Source organism: Balearica regulorum, chromosome 2, assembly GCF_011004875.1.
Source record: "Balearica regulorum gibbericeps isolate bBalReg1 chromosome 2, bBalReg1.pri, whole genome shotgun sequence".
Lineage (NCBI taxonomy): Eukaryota > Metazoa > Chordata > Aves > Gruiformes > Gruidae > Balearica > Balearica regulorum.
This window is the reverse complement of record NC_046185.1, coordinates 126,163,207-126,190,242: the sequence shown is the minus strand read 5'-3', so window position 1 is coordinate 126,190,242 and position 27,036 is coordinate 126,163,207. Positions and strand designations below refer to the sequence as shown.

Genomic DNA, 27,036 nt, shown 5'->3' with positions numbered 1-27,036 from the left:
ATGCCTGCATGACCCTGAGTTCTTCAGGACTACTTGTAGATCTTCATTAGCTGTCATTCTCTCACCTTCCTTCTCAGAGACCAAAATAATTCTACTTTGTTTTGTTCCAACAGGGACCCTGAGATCGGTGTCTCAAGTTTCTTCTTCAAGATCGTTTTCAGCTTTGTGTCCACAGGGTGTTTCTTTGCTCCTGGAATACAAACCACCATTCTTTCCCCTAGCTAGGCTCTGCTGACAGATGTGTCCTTTCACCTAAAGAAAAGGAGTCTCCAGATACACACATCTGCGTCTTCCTCATATCGCTAGGAATCCCACATCTTCATGTTTGTTTTTTTTTCCTTCTTACCTTGCTGCTGCCCAACTACCTGCTGTCTTCTCTCTCCATTTCCATAATTGCCTCCTTGCTCCTCCTCAGCCTCAAGTCTCTAGTTACCTCCTTTTTTCTGCTGCTACTCTTCTATTTTGTTGTCATCTATTTCTCCCTTTTTCTCATGAGTTCTCCATCATAACAAGTCAGTCTTTCACTCAATTTCTTCACCAACGACTACTGCCAGCCTCTACGCTGTGTTTATAGCCACATGCATCTGTGGTCAGCTTCCTCAAAGACCTCTCCCTTCCAACTACTATTTTTATATACAGCTGTGCATTCAGATCACCTCAGCTGCTTCTGCTCTTCCCTCATGTCTTTACCTCCCTGCCTCCAGCTGCATCTAAACTACTTGGATATTGTCTCCCCTGACTTCTGTCAGGTGACGTTTCTATGTAAAAATAGATCCTATCAGGTAACGCTGAAGACAGTAAATCTCCTTCTGTTCCTGCATCCAGGCTCAGTGTCTCTTCTCCTATCCATCCAGTGCTGCGTCACTGCACAACCTTCCTTGTCTCTGCCTTCAAGGAAAAATAAATAGCACAGACAAAACCCATCCAGACTCTAAATTTTCATTAAATGCTGGCCCTCTCTGACCACTCACTTTTTAAAGTTTTGGCTACATCTGAAAGGCAGTCATCTGCCCAGTTTAATTTAAGCTTACTTAGGTGAGAAGTTTCAGTTTTGATCAAAGGCAGAAAACCTCCTTCATATCCTTCAGCTACAAGAAGTTTAATCCACTGATAACTGCAAATAGGTCCCACAAACCCCAGTGAAAGGAAGAGCAAATGCAATGTAGGGCAGGAATTCTTGTACCTGAAGCTTTACTACAGCTTAAAGAAAAATGGATGCCTACCTAAATAGAAGAAAATGAAACAAGCAGTGGGAGGAATTTCATGTCAGAGATCAATAAGCCCAGTCTGAGTAATCTTAATTTTCTGGTAAGAGGCTAGGTACTATGAAATAACTCCTCATGCTTGTAAAATACAAAAAAAAAAAAAAGTTTACATGAACCTCAGATACAGAACATAATTATTGGAGTTTTCTGCAAAATTGGAAATGATTGCAGAAGCATGTGGCTAAAAGGAAAATATAGTTCAAGGATTTAACAAGGATATCTTTTCACAAATCAAAGTATAGACTCCAACCCTTGATTATTCCCATCAAAGCATGAAACAATATTAAGGAGTTGGATCATACAATCTAAACAGCACTTTATTGTTTTTTTCCCTTGAAACAACACAGATTTGATAGGACAAACAATAAGGACATATATTCAAAGGACATGTGGATGTGTAAGAACAGAGTACAAAGCAGAATGCCATCTGAACGTTTTTATTACATAATAAAAATAGCACTTTGTTTTGAGAACTGAGGGTTTATCATCAGTTTCACTTTCAGTGCAAGGCTTTCCTGCACATCCACCCGTGCAAGAAAGAACAAGCAATGAACTGCAGGAAAGTCTTGTGCCCTTAATGCTTTGGTTTAACTCCAGAACTTAAAACCCAGCAAGGCTGCAAAGTAAATACGGCACACCGAGACAGAAACAGAAAGAGTATGCCAACTGCTTTCATGTAAACAAGCACCCAGGCATCAAATTTAATTGTCAATAACTGGGAGGATTTTCAAAGACGCAAATGGACAGTATATGCCAAATTCAAAAGATATTCGAGGTTGATGATCTAATTGCTCCTGTAAATCTACAGTTCCTGAAAGCTATGAAATATCCTTCACTGTTGTTAAAGATTTTGGAACATGTATCCACTATAAACACTATACTAATTATAATTAATTACATTCATTTTCTCTCGTAATTTCCACAGCGATTTTCCTAAATCAAAGCAGGCCAAGAATACATCCAGACATTTCCTCTGCTGGGTCGTCGAAGCACGCTGTTGTACCTGGCCTACTGACCTCGGCAGACCTCTGCCTAAAACTGAGTTAGGACATCAGTGAAAATGAGTTTGAAGGGTTGGGATTTTTTTCCCCCTGAATCATCATAAAACCACCATGAGGTCTGAAACTGCTAGGCGTTTCTTGCCAGAAAACGTCCCTGAGACTCCAACAGTCTCAGGCGGTACGGGGAGTCTCACGCTTCTGCACCAGCCTCACCTCAACTGGTTGCAGAAAACCGACTGACACCTCTCTGGCAGATCACATTTATCTGTTTTACTCTCTGTTACAACGTACAACGCAGAGATTGCTCCACGGACCCCAGTAAAAAACAGGAATCTTTTAGCTGGCTTTAAATTAGGGTTATTTTTTCCTTAACAATGCAGATGAAGGCGCAGTCTCTGCCTCTGACCAGTGCTGCCATGAATATTTTTTAGAAAGAGTATACTGGAGTAAAACAAAAAAGAGTATGTGTCGGTGTAAAAGCCTACGTCATTAATTCCATACGTGATATAAAATTTATGGAGCTAAAACAAAGTGAAAGCCTTTCAGAGTTCCTTCTAAAACTTTAGAAATCTTCCTCTGAATTCCCAGTTGCTTTGACTTGGTTTTTAGACTACTTTTTTGCCAGAGGTGCTGTATAATTGTTTATGCCTCATCTAACCTGAAGTGGAAGTTGAAATTCAACAAATAAATATGCAAATATCTGCTAGTGATTTGTACTTGCAAAATATAATCCCAATGTTTATTGCAATCCTATTTAAGAAGGTCCCAGCAGACATATTTCTAGCAACGGATTAAATGCCAATAGGATCAGATTTCCTAAGAGCCAATCATGAAGGGCTAAGAAACCCATGTAAAGAAATTTCTGAACAAGATTCCAAAGATAAATCCTTTTGTTATGAAAAATATTCCAAGAAGTATGCTTAGCAGGGAAATGGGCCTGACTGGTTCAGTATTCAACTACTTACCACACATTTACATCAAGGAAAAGCATTTTTCCCACCAGTGGAAGAATTTCATTACATGAGGTACAGGGAAAAGGAAAGAAAAATTCCATTGTGAAAGGACTCTTTCACCATTCCAGTCAAAGTGGATGTCTTTGACTAGAAGACAAATGGACAAACTGAAAATACGAAAATAAAAGATGATTAAAGATAATGTATCTTCACCTAGCAATTGGTAACTATGTGTTCCAGCCAGAGAAAACACTGGGAAAGCTACCGGAGGAGTTTTCCTTTGGCTCGGGGAACAGATGAGCAAGAGTTCTCCTAAGGCATTGCTTACAAAGCCAAAAGCTGTTAAATTCAGCAGCGGCTGAAGCAAGTTACAACACAGTCTGCTCCAGCCTATGTGGACAGAGCCAAGCTGCGGCATAATAACGTCTAGGGGAAAAAGAGAGAGAGGAGAGAAAACATACCTGATGGTTTTATCCCAAGTCTGAACTGGACTCATGGAGCTGTCTCAAGGAAGTCAGAATACGGAGGCAGAAGAGGCTTTTTGCTCAGAGCGTGCTCATCTCTAGCAGTGCAGGTTTTTACAGTGGTATTTTCTAGTGTTTATTCAAACAACTTTTCAATTCCCAAAGAACAGAGACACTTTCTTTGGAAAATTATACCACTTGCTGTCCCTGAGGAGGACTTTTCCAGTCCAATAAATCGCATCTCTCCTGACATGCATTCTTTCTCAGTTCAGCTAATTTTTCCTATACACCACTTTACCATCCCAAGAATTTTGCTGAAACCATCCTTACAGCACTGCTTTCCTCATGCTCTTCTCCTACAGGAAACCTCTCTCTTCATCTGTCCTCACACATTTCTTCATGTCCATGGTTCATTTTCCTTTCTCTTCTCAGAATTTCAGTTAAATCACATAAAATGATGCATAAAGACTAGAGGGAAGTTTAAAAAGCCACAGGAGTGAGGAACAGGCTGGAATTGTGGATAGCAGTTAAGGGCTGTTTTCTGGTCAGCTGGGCAGCTCTAGCTTATTGCATAAGCATGAGTGTAAAATCATGCTGCAGCTTCAAATAACTCCTATTTGTGCGATTTCCACTTAATTTAAGAATTAGTTGGAGCAAACTGTACTGACATTCTAAGGCAGGCAGGAAAAGTTAAGAGGATCTAAAAGGTTTTGATACAGTGAGTGTGATACTATGCCAATCAGAACCAGTCTTTAGGATCTCATAAGAACAAGAAGTCACTGCAGGTTCTGTTTTAATTTTATTTCAAGGAAGCAGGGAATAATAAAATTTAAACAGAATTATGAGTGCTAATACATTTTACAGCAGTCTTCATGTTTAACTTCTGACTCTTCCTGTATGTGAAAGCTTTACCTTTAGAGAACTTTTGCAAACACAGAACATGGAATCCACCCACGCAGAATGGGAACCCACCAGGGTCAGCCTGTCATTTTCCCACTGAGGACAGGTTGCCGAGAGAAGTGAGCACTCCCTGCCATTTTCACTTACCTTTTGCTGCCAGCCAAGCTGGAGCTTTTCCCATAAATCCCAGTAATTTCCAATCAGTTGATTTTCAGAAATGGAATTTTGGCCAGAAAAATACAACTTCCTATATCTCAAGAAATTCAGAGCTAGCGAACATCTGCATTGTGGCTACTTATCTGGAAATCTTGATGGGTTAGGACTGTCATATTTTAAAGTGACTCTATACTGAATTTTTTATTACCCTGTATGTCTGTATGTTTTACAAACCCACTCTGTAACTGTGACAAGTAAGGCTCTCTGAACCAGCCCCAATCAGGGGTGAGACTAACGGTGTGTACGGTTAGCATCTTAATGTAAAGGAAGTCAGAAATGTCAAAACTTGCCAGAACTGCTTAACAGGATTCTCTCTCAGTACTACACATCTACTATAACTAAAGGACTAAGACACGTTTTAGCCTGACATCCTCAGTCAGCAAAAATTCAGTACTTCTTTTCTGTGGTGACAGTCAAGACATGGCAGAGAACATTTTCCTTGGTTTCTGGGCGACCTTTATGGAAACCTGCTGCCTTTCTGTGAGGCGCACACGCATTTCAAATCTAAGTTCAGAATATACAATTTCCCTCCCTGAAATTTTATTATTTTACCTTTACCTCTGCTTTTTTTTCTGGGATTATTAAATCAAAGAAGGGATGATTGTTTTTTAAATTAATTTGTGAAAGGACAATGAAACATGCTGATGGCTAGAAGGATGGGAACGAGTTTCTAAGAGATCAAAAGACAGAAAGCATTAATGAGCAAATGTGTCGCGAAAGTTTTCTTAAATGTAAGCATGATGACTGTCTCAAGACAGATTCATTACAACTATAAGTCTGCCTGTCATGGTACCAGGGAAGAGTCCTTACTGACTCTTGAGCAGAAAGGGAAAACAGCAGCAGGAGTCTCAGTCAGCAGTTCACATTTGAAGGAAAAATACAGCAGACTCCATTTAGTCCTTGCTCTCTCTCTCTCTGCAAACAAAATCATCCCAACGGAAAACACAGGAGGAGCAAGAAATTTAAGTACTCATCTCCCATCCTCCTATCTGATGAGGACCACGGGAGCTGTGGCTTTCACAGGGAGCCATCTCTGACCCCTCAAATGCACTCCAACTCCAGCGCTACCCAGAGCCTACAGAGAGCTCATGCCCTCCAAGGGCCAAACTCTTGCCGCCGCTTTTCACAGAGCTGCTCAGATAAAAAATATTCCCTGCACACAATATCCTTTTGGACTATACAAGGGAAGCCTCTGAATAAAGAGCCTAGCATATCACGTAAGGTCAAGGAATTAGAAAGTAACCAGCAAGTGCGACTCCCCAGAGTCATTAGCCCATCCCCTTTGGTCACTGCCTTGGGGTGGCACAGCTGAGGTAGCTTTGCGACTGCAAAGCAAAGCATTTGAGACTGTATTTCTATATTTTTTCTTTTTTTTTTTTTCCCCAAGGTAATTTTAACTGATCTAGTTCACCATACAACTCCAATCAATCAAACAGGCATGCTGGCTTGCAGTTTCGTTTACATTTATCTCTTTGGGTTCTCTTTTTTTTTTTTTTTTTTTTTTTGGAGGGGGGCTTTTTAACTTATAGGTAAACCGTTCTCTGTCAGGAACAAAATTAGCCATCAATCCTGGCTGGATGCACCCAAAATCCATTTTAAAAACACCTCTAGGATATACATGCATTTTACTTTGAACTTCCTGCTAGATTGCATTTGCACTTACCTGAGTAAAGTTAGAACTTCTACATCTCTCGCTGCCTGAGGGAACCAAAAATATTAGCGCTGATTAAATATTTATTTTGCAGCAACATGAAATCTATCATGCTACAGAAAATTATTTTGAATGATACCTCTTAGCAAGGCTGTGACTTACGGCTTTTCCTCTTACTAAGTTACACATTTAATAAAAATACAGCTGGGCCAAGAAAACTCTGTTTTGTTTTGGCAAAGCATCAGACGGCATCTTCTGGTGTGCCAACACAGGCAGAATCTTGTCTAACTGTGGGATGCTCTTGGATTTACTACCTATTAGCGAAACTATTAAGAAGCACTGAAAGGTTCCAGCCCCTTTTGCGTATTTTCAGCCGAATCTCATGAGTTTGCACGCTCTCGGTTTGCACACAAAAATATAGCAGTCTTTTGCCACCTCTTAGGGAGAAATTAATAGCAGAGTGTTAAGTCTCATGTTACTAGGACTTCATTACTTTCACAAGCTATGCTAAATAATTAAACTGCACTTGTCAAATAAGTGATTAGAGAACATTTTGTGCTGTGGCGTATGTTTTTACTGTCTGTTTACCTCAATTGACAAAATTAAATCATTCACAGAGTCTCCCGCAAAAAACTAAGACCCTAAACTTGAAGAGGGGGAGAGCTCTGGGAATCAAATAGGATGTGATTAAAGAAAGAGCACTGGATTAAAGCCACAGATGAGGAAATTGAAACAACAGAACCAAATCTCGCTCTGAAGATGCTGCTAAATGAGAATGACCTAGAAGCAGATCTAGCTAACATCACTTAGACCTGTACGACGTTCTAGGCAGGCTTTCTATGGGGTCTCAGACCATTAAAGTGGGCAAAATGGCAGAGAATGGGTACATGTTGCTTAGAGAGACTAGGGCTAATGATCTCCAGTGAACATTGCCTTTCTCAACTTTCAATTTACCTTGCTACCCATGTGCCTGTAACTAGCTGTACATTCGCATGGATATTTCAGAGCACATGCCACTTTCTCATACACTTTCACAGTAATACATAGTTTGGGGGAGGAAAGGCTTTGGACAGTGTAAGTAGTAGGGTACAGTAATCTGAAATATTCTGTAGTAAACAAAAACCCTCAGGGCTGAAATAGAGGGGCTACTGGGGGAAATGACAAAGGTAGAGGAATTATTAGACTAGCAACCTACCCTTTCACCGTGTTCAGAAGGCAAGACCATTTCTGTAATTCCAAAAACCGAACAGAATTTCTGACGTGGTGCACGTTGTCCTACCTGCCCCTCTTCTCCACAGGCAGGTTTTAGAAGCCCACTCCGTTCAGTGGGATGAACCAGACAGCCATATGAAGCAGATGTAGCCAAACGAACAGCCGTCTCGCCCGCTGATGGGAATTTATCTGTTTGGCCAAACTGGCAATTTTTCAGAAGCAGTCTTCTATGGTTATTCGAAACAAAACGCTGTTCGGATGCAAATCCCTCCTGGTAGCAGCCAGACATATGCTGTACCAGCCTGCTGCTACCGGAGCAACATCCGACCTCCCAGGGCTGCAGCAAACAGCAGGACCTGCTGCCCTGAACATCGTCGTGATGTTCAAGTTGGACTCCATCAATGAGCACATACACACAATCTGCTATTTTTCAAATGTACTAGTCACCAAAAGCCACATTTCCATTAAGCGGGAGAGAACATTCCGGATGCTCCCATTTTCTCATGGCAGTAGAATTTCCCTGAATCAACACTTTTTGCAAAGTTATGTAACAGTGAGCACAGCACGCTTAACTCTGATCTGAGCAGACATTGTGAGCACAGTATAAGCACCAGGGTACCTCTTTACACTGAATGGTGCTCCAACCCAGCATGGGAATTTAAAAATAATTTAAAAAAAAAAAAAAGATATATTTATTTCTTGGAAGAGAAGAGCAACCTACCCAGGCAAAATCATAGATTCCTGCATAGGAGTTATTAAGTAAACAAAGATTCAATAGCTTTTACATGCAGTAAAACTGAGTTTTTAAAGCAAATGCAGTTCTTCAAAACAAATAACAAATTTGGGACTAGCAGTACATTGGAAACAAGCCAAAGGAACTCCCCAGACCTCAACATAACTCCTCCTTCTCATCATCTGGAGTGCTTTTACAGCGTTGCCTGAGCAGAAAGAAACGCCACAGAAGCTCTCAGCGATAACCAAAATCAATTTTGCAGCCCTGCGTACCGCTGCCCAGTAGAGGTGTTTCTTCTGTGGTGCAAAAAGACTGTTTTCTTTTACATTAAATGATTTAGCCACAAGCTTTTGCACAGAAGGAAACAGCAGCAATTTGATGGGTCAAATACATTTACTAATGGAGACAGCAATTTTCTTCTGTGGCACAGCCTCCTACACTCCTTTTCAGAACCGAAGTATCCATTATGAGTGACTCAGTGGTAGCAAAAACATGTGAAAAAAAGTCATCCTGAAGTTTGTTTTTAAATACTCTCCACAGTCAGTATTATGGCTATCAGGAATTTGTGAAAACCATAGGCATGTAGTATATTTTCAAGAGAGATGATACATAAGAAACTTCATACTAAAAAATCACAACTGTTATTGCACAGCAATCAGCCAAATATGTTTGACTCCTCCTGACTAACCAAAGTCATCCCTCCTTTCTACTTTACCACAGCCACGAATCCCTTACCTACTAGCAAGGGTAATTAACCTTTTCTTATCCTTTTCCAATCTCTTGCCCTCCCTCACCTTTCTCTTTCTCTTGGATGTCCAGGTAGCCTCCATGTGCGGGGACACAGACTTCTTTATCTCAGCCACCTTATTTTAGGTTATCAGACAAAAGGGTATTTCTCTTCTCTTTTTTTGCTCTCCTTTTGTTTCAGTCTAATAATTTTCCCAAATCTGGTTTAGACTGCAGGTGTCAAAGTCAACCTCTATCAAACAGTGACACCTAAAGTATCAGGAAGAGTTTGTGTGTGTCTTTGTACCCATCACCTCCGTGCATTCATAACCCAAGTGCATTATGCCAGGCACCCGTGTGCTGCCTCAGGCTGCCCCACCTGCCATCGTAACTGACACGGGATGCCATGGCTCTAACTGACCCGCGGCCACGTGTGAAACACACGCGTAGGTTAGGCCAGGGAGGGATGGTCAGAGTACAGGAATGACAAGTCAGGTTCTGAGCGCCCACCAGCTACCAGCAAGTCAGGTATCATGTACACCAGGACACACAATCCTCGGACATGCCTGGGGTCACCCTCAAATTACCCTAGAGAGCTCTGATTTCTTAAATTTTTACAGAACAGCTTTCTCACAGGTCTTTCAACAGAGCCAGAATTGCATGAAAACTCTCTGAATATTTTTTTATGCCTGCATATGGCCCACACTACTCTTAGCTATTGCTCCTGTCATATTGCTGTGGAGTTAAATTCTACATTCCTGCAACAGATGCTATGCTACATAAGTGCCATAGGATGACATCATTCTGATCTCAGATGGATTCTTTCATTTGCAAGGTTTTGCATGGTAACTCCAGATTAATTTTGGATGTTAAAATTCATGAGTTTATCAAAGTAACAAAAAGGAGTCAAGGCTATTTTTGTTCAACACAGTGTTTCGTGTTTCTTCTAGTACAAAATTACTTTTTTTATCAACCATTTTATGTATTTCCTGTGAAAAGGATCTGCTGCCTCTTATCCAGTAAAACAGGGATGCACTTCCCTGCAGCTGATGAGAACTGAAAGACAAGCATCCTCCACTCTCTCTCAGTATCCCGTGGAGGTCCCAGAACAAACATACAAGTTATTACTTTTTCGGTTTTGGGGAAAGCAGATTATTTTCTACTAGGAATTTTACATAATCTGCTAAAACTTTACCCTGCCCTTTCTATTCATATGGCTATTAAGATTGGCTATAGAAGATCCTGTGTTAAAGCTGATGGCATTATGCTCACAGAATAACTGAAGAAAATTCTGAATTACTTCAGGATTTCAGTTATATCACAGAAGGGATTCAATAAACACGATAGATAAATTATTACCTTTCAGTGATCTCAATAGAAAATGCAAGCTACTAAGGTGAAATATTAGAGGATTATGCAGAAAGATGTGTCTATGGACTGATCAGACACGAGCAGAAATTGGCTCAGTACTAGTATGTACAACTGCAGCACGCAAAACCTGCAAACTCAGCGGCGTTGCACCTACCACCGCTTTTCGTCAAGGATCTGCTCAAAGACTTTTCAGCCTTTCACCACTGAAACAAGAGTGACCTGCTCCAGCTCTGATTTTGGAAATCCTGTGGCTGCCTGTACCACATAAGAGCCTTTGTTGGTGGAGATGTGGATTTAAAAGGCCTGAAGGAACTTTTATGATAATCTGGTCTGATTTCCTGCCTGGCACAGGCTATAATACCTCACGCAGCAATTTCTTTACAAAGCACAAGAACTTGTAACTCTACTAGAAGACACTTCAGAAGGAGATCTAATCTTGATTTAATTACTCCAAGTGATCTACCACATTCCTTTCGAAGCCTTCCCAATGGTTAATTACACCTACGGTATCGTATTTCCAACATGAACTCCTCTTGCTTATCTTGCTGTGTTTTTGTCTGTTGGAGCACTATCCTGTCTCCCTACACGGATATTTTTAGATAATAACCACATCACACCTCAAAATTCTCTTACCCTAGATAAATAGTTTGCCTGCTTGGCAAATCAAAACAAGGATTCCTGCATCCAACGTGCAGCAGCTGCAGTGGTATCATAGATAGCTTTTGACTATAGAGACTACAAGAGAAAAGTCAATTCAAGTGCAAGGGGAAGGCACTGAGCATCTTCTTTAACAAGCTTTTCCAGCTTTCACAGCAGTCACCCCTTTGTAAGACCTCGAAAGTTGGGATAAATAGCACTGCAATCTGGAGAGTTTCATTTTTAAGCTAATTGATAAATTCCAGCTCAAACCAGATCAGTAGTTGCTAAGTACTATAGTTAACTCACAAAGAAATAGATGGCTGATGGCAGGTGGTTTTCTATTACTCGTACGTCAAAATCACATAAAAATCCTGCTAACAGAACGACCCAGTACCTCTGGAGGCACTGCCAAGGCAGAAGTCCAGGAGTGAGCAATATGTACCCTAAAATACTTCCAGTTGTGACTCTGGGAAACCAAATGAGTAAATTTCCACTACTGCTGTCATGCTATATTACTTAGACATTTATATTACTGTAGCATTCAGAGGCTCCACATAAGGCTCTCTTGTGTTAAGTGATCAACTACAAACAGAGCGAGCTTAATTCGTTTTTTGCAACATTTGCACAGTTCTTGTACGGCTGAATCCTGGTAAGGAGACAGAAGGAGGACTTGTGTCCTCCCTGGATCACAGAGGCTGATGAGATCAGTGTACAAAGACTGCTCAGAACTAGAATTTCTTCTGGCATTTACTAAATCCCTGTACTACCCATGTGATTCTCAACACATTATAAAGTTCCTTAGCTTCCTCAGCCCTATTCCAGAAGGGCTTTCAGTCCTTCGCACTGATTTGGTGCAGAACAGCAACATCTTGCTGTCTCGGAGATGTATTATATATGCACACACCTTTGTAACAGCAAATACATGCACATACTCTCCATGTGCTAATACAAAGGAAGAATATGCAAAGCTAGATTGTCTGCTATTTACAACATCACTTTAAAATTTTCCACAACAAAAAAATGTGATATGACACCTCATTACTTTTTCACAACAGTTCTGTTTTTTCCATTAATATTTCACATTTCTACTCACTTGTGGTTTCAAACAGTTTACCTTTTGCATAGCTTAACTGTTGGGTTTTTTTAGCCTCCCTCCTCCCTATTCCAAGGATGCCCCTGTGCAAATCAGGAACACCATTTATATAGAAGTATCAACTTTTATTGGTTTAAGATGTCAGCAGGTTTAAAAAAACATTCATTTTAATCACACTTCCATTTGGAAGGCATTTGACTTGAAATAGGTGCACAAAATCCAGCTTAACAACTCTGCAAGCTTTTACTTTAACCACCAATAAAAACCAAAACAGGCAAATATGGGAGGAAAGGAAAACAGTAACCAACACCACTTCCCTTCCTCGGTATGCTGTGAATGGTTATTAAACTTGAAACTATTACCTGTGACTGAAAAGTAATGATATATTTCTGTAATGCTCTGAACAGGTTCATACTGCAGCTGCCAGTCAGAACAACTTGCTATCGGACACCTGGTTATGTTATTTGATATAGCTGCTTCATCTTCCAGATAACGGCTGACACAAACGTCAGCATCCTCACTAGCAATGAAAGAAATAAAGACATAAACCCCCCTTTTTTAATACTGCTTTCTGTTGGTAATGTATTGAAAGACTTTCTTCTGCCTTTTGCTTATCTAGCAGATGCTTAGCAAATCCATTTCCAGAATGCAGCCTGTATCATGTTATATAGAAGAGGAAATATTCACTCCCAGAAGAGTTCATTCCTCCTCTACAGACACATTTATTTAACTATGTAACTCAAACTCCCACCACCACAGCTCAAAAACCCAAAAATTTGCTACAAAGCTACTTACTTTATCAGCACATACTGTAATATTTCCTTTTCAAACTGCAAAAAAGTTCTCCTTGTAAGTGAAGATTTTAACTGACTGTGTAGTGAAAACTATAGAGTCTGCTGAAAAATAATTACCTGTAAATTCCTTATAGGCAAAAAGAAGTTGCCAAATCTATGCAGGTATCTTACTTTGACTGAAAGAGCAAATAGTGGTTTAGTGACAACAAAAAAAATAGTCAAATGTTGTTACACTCATTCTGCAATACCGTCTCTTTTCCTTTTTGTGCTTTGATATATTGACCCACGTGATGTCTAGGATCTACTCTGAAATGCTGAGCATATTTGTTAAAAATTACCTCCGATTAGCCTGAATATCTTACTGAAGTGGAATAAAAAAAACTTACCTTATTAGACCTTCATTTTCTGTTCTTTCACTGAAAAGAGTAAAGAAATCTGTATTAAAGATCCATTTGGTAAAAAGTACTTTCTGAAGTTATTATTTTAGTTTCATTTCAATTAACACCAAAACTATGTGGTTCATTTTACATAACTGAAATAAATTTCCATCATTTTGGAGAGCTAATCATTCTCAACACTCTGGGGTGGAGGCCTTTATTTATTTACTATCTTAACTAGCTGTTCTGATCAAACATTTCAAATGCTTTGGAAATATCAATACAAACAACTGATCTAGTCAATTCAGCACCTAAACTGCAGGCTGATTTGGCACACTTTATAGGTTTATTTTCACTGCAAGCAGTATTTTGTGACCAGTATTTGTACTGTTTTGGGGGTTTTTTATTGGGCACTTGGTATTTTCTGTTTGAAGAAGATGGACTTGCATTGTAGTATGCCCAAAGAGTTTCCTGGCCTGGAAGGTTTTTTTTAAAGCAGCTATTTTCTGCTCAATCCCAAAACAGTGGGTCAGCGGTGGTTGTAGAAGAATGAAAGCATCGAGCCATTTCATTAAACATCTGCTTCAACCGAGCCATTCTAAATGGCACATGTGCCAACAAGTTACCAACGTACATCACGAAATGCAAAAACCAAAAAAGCTTTAAGACTACTCTGAAAAAGTTCTGGCATGAGTCAGAACAATCAATGAATTTTGAGGCTTGCAAAAAGATTAATTAACTTTTCATTTCTTTGTGACTTTTGTTCAGTCCTTTACAGCCGAGGAGAACTATTTGCAGGCATCAGCATTGTAATTGGGAACGGGATTCTGGTAACTCTCAAGTAAATGGGAATTTTTTGCCACTAATATATGCAAGAACAGAATCAGACTTTATCTTATTTCATTTTCTAAATTAGCATAACACACAGCATGAAATAGAAAACAAAAAGCAAAGTCTAATAAAATCTGACAATTATTATTGCTATTTGTTGAAAAGCAGAGAAAATCATGCTGAGTCACGAGGAAAGCATCTGAACCTCTAGCACTTTCTGTACACTTCATTAGCCATCAGTCAGTATGGTTAGACATTTACAGGTGAAGGGAAAAACAAGGAGAGGCCTTGTTCATCTTTCTCAAGGACGAATTCAAAGCTTGGCCTCAAAGCATGTGATCAATGCAAGGGTCGAAGACATGAATTTTCTGCGCTACAATGAAAATACTGTGTTTTGGGGGACAGAGAGTTAATAACAGTCTTCTAGGAATGGCTGTGAGTCTGTTAAAGCGAATAGTAAAGTTTAAGTGAATAGTAGAAGCGCCTCTTCCCTTAATTGAGAGTATATTCACCTGGTATTTTATGGGAGACGTACAAAATGAGCCTATTTCAGAAATGGAACAGGTAAACTTAAAAAGAGACATTCCTGAAGTGCAGAAATTCATTAGGTTAACCATCCTTTTTGAGAAAAGGCATGAGATCTCATTTTTATGCATCAGCTCATCAGAGTTGACATTTGCAATGTCTGATTTCCCACAGCAGAGTATCTGCACATGTATACCTTGAAAGGAAGAGGAATAACTCTAAGGTCATTTCATTACTTAGTAAAATATATAGAAACTCATTAATTTTGTACAGCTCTTTCTGATAATCAGCTATTTAAACATGCATCAGCGCCAGATTACTTCCCATTTACCCATCTGGCTTTAGGTGAGGGTCACCCACGAGAGGTAACTTAAGAAAGGTTTTGCATGCAGGAATGAAGGGACAGAACGAGTAGGCATTGTATCATTGGATGCTACGCAGGGTTTCAGTAGGCTTGACTGGGATTTATTACAGCACGAGCCAAATCCTTCTTACTTTTCTCATGCAAAACACCCATTGAAGCTAGCCAGAGTTCAACTGAGGACATATTACATCTCTGATTCTTTATTACTCACCTGTCCCAGTACTACAGCGGTCCACAGCACAAAGTTTATGGGACTCTGGTGCTGGTTGTGGGAAGGGAAAGGAGTATCTTAGAGGACAGCCTGTTTTAACCACAGAGCAGGTACAGAGGCAAGTCTGAAGAAGACTAAAAGTCAGCCTGGACTTGTGACAAGATCCACAGCTTTTGAAGCAAAGTATTTCTATGCTAGAAACACAGCACAGGCTGCTTTGAAGCATATTTAACTCATCCTACGTACTTTTAAAAGAAGAATGAAAGCTGACTTTGGCAGGGTTTGACTCCCAGAAAAAAAAAATTAAAAAATCCTAGCATGCTTAAAGAAACAGTTTGCATAAGTTTTCCTTATCTGATCTAGCTGTTGATAACAGGACAAGCTATAATGAGGGCCCTGAGCACCTCCATCATACGCTCTCACGGGCCCTGCTGCCTGCCTAGCTTGACAATCTCAGTAGACACTTGTCCAAGAGGACCACGTCTTAAAGAAAGAAGGGCCCGTTACTGTTCTCCGCCAGGTAGCGGGAAGCTTCTCTCTATCTTCAGGTGATCTGGCTTCTATCCAAGTGGCGATAAGCCCCACCCCAGCATGCCCAAAACCCCACCGGGTAAGTGAGGCTCCAAGCATCCAACAGTCCCTGCAGAAGACGTGTCAGGCTTCCCGCCTCATCTGCCTCTGACACCTCGGCAAAGTTTCACGTGGCCTCTTCGCTTTCACATAAAAATACAACATTTCCTTTTTAACTGCTTGCGCTGCTTTCACGCTTAATGACCTCCTTGCTTAGATAGAGGGGAAGATCTCTACCAAAAAAAAGAAGACATTTTCCTTGCAGTATTCAGACGCGTCATATTTCTAAGCATATGCTGTAAAAATGGTACTTGTTGCCAGTCACCAAATGTGTTCACTTTGGATGTGCTCCGCAGGGGTTCTAGCAGACTGCCTCAAAAGCACATCAATACAATTAAGTTAAACTAAGCAGACAACTATCCACACTCAGTGACGAAAGGCTCTGTTATTTCACATCATCCTTTCAATTCAGATACAGAAAAATCACAAATCTTTTTGCAAGCTCCATCTTTTTCAGAACAACTCCTTATGAGTCTGTTTTGTAAATACTAAAACTAACACTAAAAAAACCTATTGGCAGAGATTGTTTAACAATGTACCTTGCTACTGATGCTGTTCATGAGTCTTCTTAAAGAAGACTCACCACTGACTCCAGTTGAACCACAGAAAACTAATACTACCAAATTGATTATACAGCAGTCTAGATGTAGATGAAAATTTCCTCCTTTACCAGACTTAGAAAATTCTTGACTGCATGGAGTTGTACACATAAAAGCGTTCCTTTTAGTTTCAGTCATTATTATTTCATCTTTTCTGTCACATGCTTTTTAGCAGAAATTACAAAGCTGAAGATAAAGCAACATATCTTGCCATTAACCAAAACATGGGTTTGATCCCTGTAATGAATACACCCCATCAGCGAAAACAAGTTCTTTCCAAATGATTCAGCACTTATCCAGTACACAGTAGGAGAAAAGGCATCCAGGTGCCCATCACAAAATTTAGATATAAATGATATATTCCGCCTAAGTCTTTGAACAGGTATCATATCAGGGACGAGGGCACTAATATTAGGGATGAGGGCACTACTCTTCTTCTTCTACATATGTTATTATCCAACAAAATCCTATTAATCCTATTAAAAATTACTTTTAGGCTCCTGAAATCCTTCACAGACCTCTTCAATTAGAAAGAAAGAACTAGGGGGAAATTGTTTAAAGTTATGAAAAGATGCAAATCTTTTCAGTCTTCTAGACAGATTCACCATCATCCCAGAATTTGCTTCAGTTTACTTTTGTAGTCCCCACAGGATGCTCTGATGTTCAAAAGTCCACAAGGAGACAGACAGACTGAGCAAAGCAACTACAATTTCCTTTTTTACAGAAGATCACAGAAAGCCAACCACTCCTGGAAAGGACACTGAGTTCTCATTCCATCAGAGCTGAGGAAGGAAAAAGGGATGAGGGACCAAGAATCCTGACCAGGAGATAAATTCATTCCTAAAGCCACTCCAGTAAGTTTGGCTTTCAGTTCTGCTGTTTAGCAGCTCCCAGTAAGAATTAAAATGCACGTCAGTGAAAAAAACCCAACCTAACCAAACTCAGAAGAAAAAAAAAAAAAAAACAACAGGGACCTCTCTCAACAAAGTTCTTCCTCAAGATGCAAGGAACTCTGCTGGCACAGAAATGTAATTCAATTCTTCCTGCCCCACCAGTCCTGACTTAAGGCCATTTGATTTCACAGTTCCAGCACTTACAGTAGTTCACAAGTTGTGCATGCACTTTGTAGAGTGAAAGGCCATGACTGCATCATGCCAAAGTCTAAACTGTGACAGGCAGTTTCATTTCTAAAACTCTACACAGCATGCCTTGGATTGTTTGGTGCTTCCTTAGGGACACTCGGTCTCTGCGGGTGCGAGGAGGCCGTAGATACATCTGTGTGCACAGTTTAAACTCCAGGACCTACAGATGCATCCTGAAAATGTTTACTACCAGTACAATGCTAATCATAATTAGCATGCAGATATATGCTCTCTGCAGAACAAAAGACTAGAAGAAAGCCCATGTTTAGATTGGACAGTAAAGACAAGATCAGAGCTGGAAGCCAAAAAACACATAAAATAGTTCCATATAAGGAATATCTACAGATTAAAAATTAACCATTGTTGCCAAAAAACTGCATATAACCCCACCCACAGCTGCACATGCCTACACATAACTGCCAACTGCAAGAGGAATATGTGGTCCGTGCTCTGCTGCCCCACCAGCATGACCAGTCACAGAGCCACCATCTCATGTCTGTCCTTTGCCCCAAGGAAGGGCCGAATGCACAGGCACGTTCCTCTTTCTTCACCCACCATTTTTTACTGCTCTTGATGACTGGCTGTCATATAAATCATCAAGTTCAATGATTTTTTGGAAGCTAGTCCTCCTCCTGGGTCTAAGAAGTCTTAAATTTCAGCCAGGTAGCTTGACCCAACTGTTCAGAGGTGAGACAATGAGGAAACAAAAATCACCATTGGAACTGTTGTATGTTTATTGAGACCATCCTAAAGAGCTACAAACTCACAGCTGCTTTACTGAAAATGCTACGAATATGCTGTCCAGAAGTTATTATCCTCTTTAGTAAATGGTGAGTCTACAGACAGTAATGTCTATAGTCCTGTTTTGCCAGCATTTCCATTACAATTCTCTGTTTTAATGAAGAACTAACAATATTAAAATATACTTTGGCTAGTAAACCTTCAAGTTCTATTACAGTACATTTTATTTACATTATAAATGTTAATGTCATGATATTCCTTGACTTAAAGGACAAAGATACATTAATTTACTTTTAAAATAAAAACTGTACCAAAAGTAATTGTTTCAAATCTTCAAACTTATTTCTTTACTCTTTTAAAAAAATTTATTATTTGTGCCATTAAAAGGAAAAGCTAATGTATTAGTGTAACGTAGGAATTCATAGAATTCAAGAGAACTAAGCAGATCTCAGAAAAGGGCATCTATTCTCTCCGTGAATAACATAATCGTATGCCCTCAACTCCGTTATTTTCTCCCTCTGAAAGGTATTTAAGGATGTCATCTCTGTAGGGCCTGGCCCAGTGCCACCAAAAGCACTACGATGCACACTGTCATCAATGAGAAACCTTCCATTCACCTTAGGCTTGAAAAACCTTGCCTAGGAGAAAAACCCAATTACAAAAGGCATCGGGATGTTGAAAACAAGCCTTCATACATATTTTTGAACTATCAATGTTCATCACTTTTATGAGTATTGCCCAAAACTTGTCAAAAACCCAACAATATTCAAATCTGAGGGGAACCTTCAAGCTTTAAATGCAATGTATGAAGGAGGTGAAATGGAAAGTTTTGGGGACGCGGGGGTATTCATCCCACGTGTTTAACCATATACTGCAGATATGGGTGGGAGTTACCACTCCTGAGATCAGTGGTGCAAACAGCACCCTGGAATTTTCTCCTCAGCTTACTGCAGAGGAAGCCAGAGAGCAGACAAGCTGAGACAGTCAAAACAAGGTGAGACATTTTATCCTTAGATTCAGACTGCTTTACACCAGATGCCTGATTTTAATCATTGTCTGTATGACTGACTAAGCATAAACTACAGCAGAGACAAGACTTGGACCTTCAAACCTGCTACCAGATAGTATGTTTTCTTCTGCTTATAATCACCCCACTGACATGAGAATAATTACGGTTGTCTTAATTGCCCCTCATTTGTCTTCTATGGGATGGCAGAATTAAAAAGGCTAGTATCTTCAAGGACAAATGTACAGTAAATATTGCTCCACAATATCCCCAGCCAGTGAATGTCATTATTGAGTCCTGGAATAAAACATGACAGAGTTTCTTATTTTGTCTTTTCTAGGGTGCCAGTCCCAACCCAACACATCCCAGAGCGTAAAGACTGGCAACCTCCAACTCATGATACATCCAGAATGCATAGTTTTTCCCCAATACTTTTTCTAATAACTAAGTTGGTGGTGCCATGTTCTCCTTGGGATGGCAGATGACACCCATCACACTTGCATACTGGAATGCAGCTCTCATGGCAATTCCCATCCAAAATTAAAGTGTGAAAGTTCTACAAAAGCAGAGGTTTAATACATGCATCTATTGCAGGAAAAAAAAAAATTACGGTGATCTAGTCTGTAGTACATTAACGGCTTTATCTTTGACTTGAAATCCTTTTTTGTTACATTGCTTCTATTTTTTTCTACCTGTATGGCACGTACACTCATTTAAGTCCCATGTATAGCACATGTCCCAGTAAATCATCCCAACGCAGTTCAGAATTGTGGCACAGACTGCATGATTTGAGCAAGGAATATGTTCTTAAGCTTTGCATACATTTTGAAAGCTATGAAAAATATCCTATGAATAAACAAAACAGAAACCTGCCATTTGAAAGTCCGTGCAAAGCAAGCTTAGAGAGGAGAGTAATTTCTTCTTATTGATGGTACAGTGAAGATTTTAAGAAGCATTGTACAACAATACTATATAATCATCAGGCCAGCAATTCTGCTGGGAGGTGGTTTTCACATGGCAATTTTGGTTGTCTATCTGAGAAACGGACAATGAAATAAAACCAGGTATTTCTAAGAAGGGCTTTGGAAAATGTCTCCCTATGCCCAGTATATAAGGCACATATAAATCTTCCCTGAAACACAGTTAAGCTGAAGTAGCCTCTGCAGCTGCCTACCTTCTCTTCATCATTTGTGGAGAGGTGGTGGCAAACACCACTAGTGACAATGATATCATTCCTGAGTGATAACCAACTATGATTAAATTCCAAATACCATTGAATCAAGATTTTCTGGCTAAATTAACAAGATAAAAGCCTTAAGAAATGATATTTTTTTTATTTTCTGGAGTTAAGGTCAAGAATGCTGAAGCTCCAGGTTTTTTTGAAGGGTGGAATTGGGCTAAACTCTGATTAAGAGACAAACTGACAGATTTAGACATTTGTTTAGTAACTACGTAGTAATGTATCAAAGACAATCATCTGTTGCAATTGCCTTTTATGTTTATTTCTACCAAAAAAAAAATCTATTACAGTACTGAAATTCAAAACTGCAATCATGCACACTGAAAACTTTTGAATGTATGACTAGCAGGAAAGGGAAAGGTGGTATTTTCCCCATTTTTGATGCTCCATAAAAAAGATCAATCTGCATTTCTGTATTTTTAGAAAGACAGTGGTATTTGCTTGTTTCTCCCTCCCCCCCTGTATATCACAGATAATACTCAGCTGCCAGGTTTATGAGGTATTTGCAGTTGTAACTCAAGAGACAAATCCTTTGTTACGAATAGAGAACAAATAATGGGGATTTACAAAGCTGTAATTATACTGAGAGGGTTTATGCATAAGGATGTATTAAAAGAAATACTGTAGGCACAATAATTTTTTTTTTAAGAAATCCTCTGAGCATTACCACCATTTACACTAAGGACCCTTTATAACATTACCCTAGAAAGGATTTTAAATGCATGCCATCCCTAAAGGATGCCTGCAGTCCCTGCCAAGCTCTCCTAAGTAGGCTGAAGTTGGTAGCATATACCTGTTTTACGGTTAGCAAATGATGACAACTGAGCAGAGCAAACTATGAGCCCAAAGCAATAAACCACACTAAAGGCAGATGATGTACTCCAGCAACCAGCCAAAGCATGTCGACTGCTGCAAGTCTTGGCAGTGAAACGGGAGCAGAAACCAAAAGGTGGTGCCTGCAGTCCCCACCAGCCGCCGCCGAGCAGCCGCACGGCTGCATGACGAGCACGAGGAGGAGAACAACTGACTGATGAGCCCGCACCGGCTACACAACAGGCTTGCTGCTGACACTAAGTACCACTGGCACGTGAACAACAACGCATCAGTCGAGTAACGTGCCATCGAGGACAAAGATCGTGTTCTTGCCTTTGCGCTAGCCCATCTGGTCAAGCAAAGCGCCTGGACACACAGGAGCGGTGGGATGCCCCAACTCATGGTGGATGCAGCCAGTATTCTGGATCTCCTGTTTCACCAGCAGCCTCCCGAGGACAGGCACTCCCTGTGCACCCGAGGCCCGTGGCTGGCTGCACGGCATTCACTGGGGGACACGCAGCAGTGACAGCAGTGTCTGAGGATGCTCTGAAGCAAACTGCCAGCCAGCTTGTCCCAAGACTACAGAAACACAAAATCAAAGACAACTTCAGCATACCTCTGCCTGAACTAAAGAGGATGTTAAGTTTCACTTTGATATATTCCATGATAGAATCTAGCTGAGAAGTTATCTTACAATACGGTGCACGTTCTTTATTTAGTTATCGATGGCTACCACAATTTCTGTTCTGGTTAAGTCAGGAAGATTGCTAAATCTCCTCACAATAAAACATTGAGCTGGGAATCACAAAGTCAAAGCATTTTGTTATAAAGTTATCCTGAGATCCTTTTGATCCTACTGGCTTATTGTTAAACTAAAATGGAAGAATTTGACTGTTAGTCAAGAAATTATAGTAAATAAAACTGGAATTACCTTCCCAAACCTCTTCTCTAAGATCAGTCATTCATTATCATAGTTTAAATTTTGTAAATAATTAATTATTGGTGGGCAGTAGCACGCAGAGTTATGTACTGGATTTTCAAGGTCACCCTTCAACACACTGGAACAGTTACTAATGCTATACATGCCAAAAATACGCTCGTTTATTAATTGCTGTGATGGAGACAGGCACTACGATTAATTAGATGGTCAAAAGAAATCTAGATCCAATGCAACAGAAATCAATATCACGTGTAGTAAGTCTCCCATGTAGAACTTTTTTAAAAAATATATTAATTATAATGTTTTGATTTCTGGCACAGATTCCTGAAGCAGACAGGCCTGCAGGGAAGGCAGCGCGACAGGAACGTGCAGGGAGAATCAAAGTGGTAGGAGCAGCAAACCCACGGCGCAAGGGAGCTGAGGGGTCCTCATCTGACAGGAGGGAAGCATGGGTAGCATCACCCCCACCATCCTCCCACGTCAGCGTAGAGCTGGTGGTGAAAGGAGATGCTCAAAGACTGCTGGGAGAGAAGAGGGGCAGAGAAGCAACTCAGAGAGAATACGGGAGAGAGGCAGGGGTTCGTAGTCTTCCACTCTGATGCGTGATTCCATGTCCATAGGCAACACTAGGCACAAAATATCCTACCTTCTCTTTTCTCTAATTCGTTCAGAAAAGGCTTTCATACTTGTTTTGCTTCCCGGTTATAAGGAATTCTTTTCTTCAAATGCATCAGAAGTACAATATGACAAAGCAACTGAATATTGCAGCTAAGTTACGATGGAGTAGGAATCTGCATTTTTCACTTTACAAACCAGAGGAACTTTTGTTCCATATAATATTTCAACATTGTGTTGTTTTTTTCATTTCAGGCTTAATCTATGACTTTTGTATTTGGGATCAGTTGTATGTACTATGTAATGGAAAAGCTCTACAACTTATCTGAATCATTATTTTATTTTGTTCTCCCGTGGTTCCAATTGTTCATCGTTAATTAGATCCAGCCATAACATCTCATTGTGCAAAAGGCATACTCTTTTTTAATCAAAAACTTGGACAGCATTTTGGATGGCATCTTCAACAACTTGGACAGAATATTCTGTGGTTTCCTCACCGACAAAGAATCAAAATGATTAACTATGAATATGTCTTCCACCAAACGCTGACAGTTATTATCAGGTTATTTTGATGAACATGGGCCTGTTTCCTGGAACCATTTTAGATTTTCTTGCATTTTTTACCTGGTTTCTTCACTCAAAACAATAATGAACTGTAAAGCTGTCCTATAGGATGCATCCATGGTGAACTCATAAATAATTTTTTAATTTCTCATTTTATGCATTGCTGAAAGTGATGCTGGAAACACAAAAGATGGCTGTGATAGTCTCATCTATTTGAAATCAAACCTTTTTATTTATGATGTTCAAATGGTTTTCCCCATTGTCTTAGCAGCGAAGAGAAACGGCCAGTGTTTGGGAATGAAACACACCAAGAAGCTCATGCTTACGGATGGTAGCTGTATTTTGGTGACAAGGTAATAATTCAGATTACCCTCACAGATATTTACTGATGACAAAAAATCTGAAAAATGTTTCCTTGGCAGGAATAAACCCAGCGCTCCGCTTTTCCTTATTGATATACATAAAAATAGTGATTTAATGGCACTTTTGATCTCGGCGCTGCTGTTTTAAGAACCCTTGCTAGGTTCTACATTTTGCACTGTAAGATTTACTCATTTGTTTTATGTCAGGCCACTCGGCAACTTCTTTCCTGCTGCCTCCCCCCCGCTACAGCCCCGAGGAATCACAAACTGATGTTTGCTGTTGCCTCATCACCTGTTGGTAGCAGCTCCATCACCAGCTAAAAGCAAAAAGGGAAAAATAGCCACTAAAATCATTCAGTGCTGTAAGGATTGTAAAGAGAAAATTATAGAGACTCCTATTATCCAGCTCGAATTGCCTGGAGTTTAGGAAACCACGATCATAATAGCTTATAGCTATGCAACTGCACCATCTGCCTGACTGTAGCATAAAAATTAGCAAAATCTGCCACGCTCTCTAGCCATCAGTTATTCCTGCTTGCCTTCCCTTTGCAAGAACATAGGCAATAATTCAATTGCTTTATAATAAATTACATTATATCATCAATTATAATATCATCACATCACATTGTATTGTGTAATTACAGATAGATGTAAAAATTTGTTTGCTTTTAATCTTCTAACTTTTCCAAATTATGAAAAGCTTTCAATCACAGCCTGAGAGGAAATTTAATAAGCTGTATTTGCACATACGAGTGGTGATTTTGGATGCCCGGGCATTTCGCTGACAAACTGAAATGTCGTTAATGGAACCTTGTTTCCAGTAAGAACTGAATACCATCTTTCAGATGGTTTAGGTTATGCACTCTAAAATGGCCTTATGCCAAATCATGAGTCACTTTTGAAAAGTTAAGATCCTGTATCTAGTATCACAAACCAGCACAAAATAAAATCCTTAACTATTATCAGAGTAGCACCATAATTGGGAGAAATGGAAAAGCCCACTTTGGTTGGTTTCTTTCCTAAAACAAAACAAAACACCACAGCAAAGACTTTCAACTGACGAGCTAAAAAAAAAAAAAAAAAAAAAAGCCATTTTCTCACAAATTAAACAACTTCTGCCCGTATTTTAGAAGAAAAATCAAAATAGCGGTAACAAAAGCTTGTCTACTTTTTTGAGGCGGTGGTATGTATGCCACATCAGCCCATTTCAAGCTCTGTGCCTCTAGGAGTTTATACCAAACATATCATATTGCTACCACTGAATATAAATGCTAAGGGTCAAAATCCAAAAAAAATTTAGCCAGCATAACTATCATAAGTAGCAACTTGCCTGCACAAGGCTTGAAGAATTGACATTTCAAACCTCTTAAATTCTGCTTTGCCCTGCATTTACGTATGATTGCTTCTGTCCTGTGTTCATGTGAAAACACATTGAAAAGCAGAGACCGGTGGGACAGCAGCTTGATTCCTCATCGCACAACTTTTCTATTCGTAATTCCTACCAAGTTCTGTAAAGTGACCGACAGATTTTCAGGGGAAAAAAAAAAAATCAACATAGCTGTAATTGTGTTGGTTTAATGCTACAGCACGGAAGACAGCAGCTCTATATGCTAGCACAGCAGGAAAAAACTCGGTTGCTTTTAATAGACAAGCATTTAGTGCAACTAATATAATCTGCAGTGACATTTTCCTCTATTATGTAAGCCAAAAGCTAAACTTTTGCTTTTGTACAGTATATTGCCTATCTCCAACGCAGTGGCTTATCAGCTTTCTCTCCATTTTTAAGATATTTTAGTAGCAAAAGAAGGGGGACTTATCAGATTCTTGAGATTCTTTCTGAAACTCCTGTTTTCTTCCGTTCTGTGTTTACGTTGCCATGTAGATATCAATTCAGGCAGGCTTCAGTAGGAAATGTTATTTGTTTTGTTAGCATGGCTCATATTCTATGTCTAACAGTCTCTCTGAGAAGTTTAACTCTCCACAGAAAATAATTTAAAAGGTGAAGAAAAATCCAGGAAATTCCACAAAGAAAAGCTGGGATTTCAAAAATCAAGAACCATCAGTCCATTTTACCAGTGTTACCCTAACATCTCTTTTTTTAAATTTCAGGAAAAAAGTGAAAAAGCAAGGAAATGGCTAGTTAGAGACATCACCAGTTTTTTATAACCCAAGTGTCATACGGAATGTGAGAGTATCTGTCATCACAGCCGCAATTATCCTTCAAAAGTTTTTCAAAATGGCATTCCACAGCAGACTTAGAATGATCAGGAACTGCCCGCAGAAAAACAGATAATGACAGACCTGCTCCAGTAAAACATCTGTTTAAAACCCCAAGATACTTAAATTAATAGTTAATTCTTTCCCAGTCTTTCTGTCCGTCTATCTACTGTTATCCACCTCAGTGCTGCCACTGGGTAAAGCTGGTATCTTAATCCTAACCCTTTCAAGATAGCCAGCTCTGAAACTTGGTTTTGATGTATTTTGATAGACAAATAAAGCTCTCTACGTGCCAACGAGTTTGCATATTTAGGATTCAGTACTCAAAGAAGCGAGTGATTAAAATCTAGCGATTTTGCAAGACAAGTTCATAAGGGCTATAAATACAGCACATAGCATCAAAAGACCTCATCAGCCAGACATCTGAGTACCAGAAGGAGATGCAAGGCATAAAAGAAATCAAACCTTCAAAAACAACATACCAAATTGAACAGGCAACACTGGAAGAATGAGTTTTACAGGAGACACTCTATTGTGCATATATATGCCAAACATGTTTATCATTTCTCTTAAAAGACCTATCTTGCATTATCCTGATAGTAACAGATAGTTCGTGCCATGCCCGCCTTCCCACACTGTGTATCCCACAATAAACAACGCTGCCCGTGATAGACAGAATGTCCCTTCCAGGTACATATCGCCTCCTGAAAGGGCACTAAATCCGCCCTATGCCAACGTTTTCAAAGCCAGATCGCGAGCAGAAGTCTCTGCCTCTCCCAATCCGAGGCATAAGCACACAGCATACAAGCACAGACGGTGCTGCAGAGCCTGCCGTGCTGCC

The 27,036-nt window shown here is 39.8% G+C and overlaps 1 protein-coding gene across 15 annotated transcripts in view; it reads right to left on the bottom strand.

The window, feature by feature from the left end:
* THRB (thyroid hormone receptor beta) overlaps positions 1 to 27,036 on the bottom strand; it is a 174,884-nt gene that overhangs the window by 117,086 nt on the left and 30,762 nt on the right. For 12 of the 15 annotated variants that reach the window (XM_075745825.1, XM_075745823.1, XM_075745821.1 and 9 more), the window contains one exon: positions 13,405 to 13,434. The exons of the other annotated variants lie outside the window; for them this stretch is intronic. The gene's annotated coding sequence lies outside the window, so the exon portion shown is untranslated. The remainder of the gene's footprint in view (positions 1 to 13,404; positions 13,435 to 27,036) is intronic. 15 annotated transcript variants of the gene reach the window in all.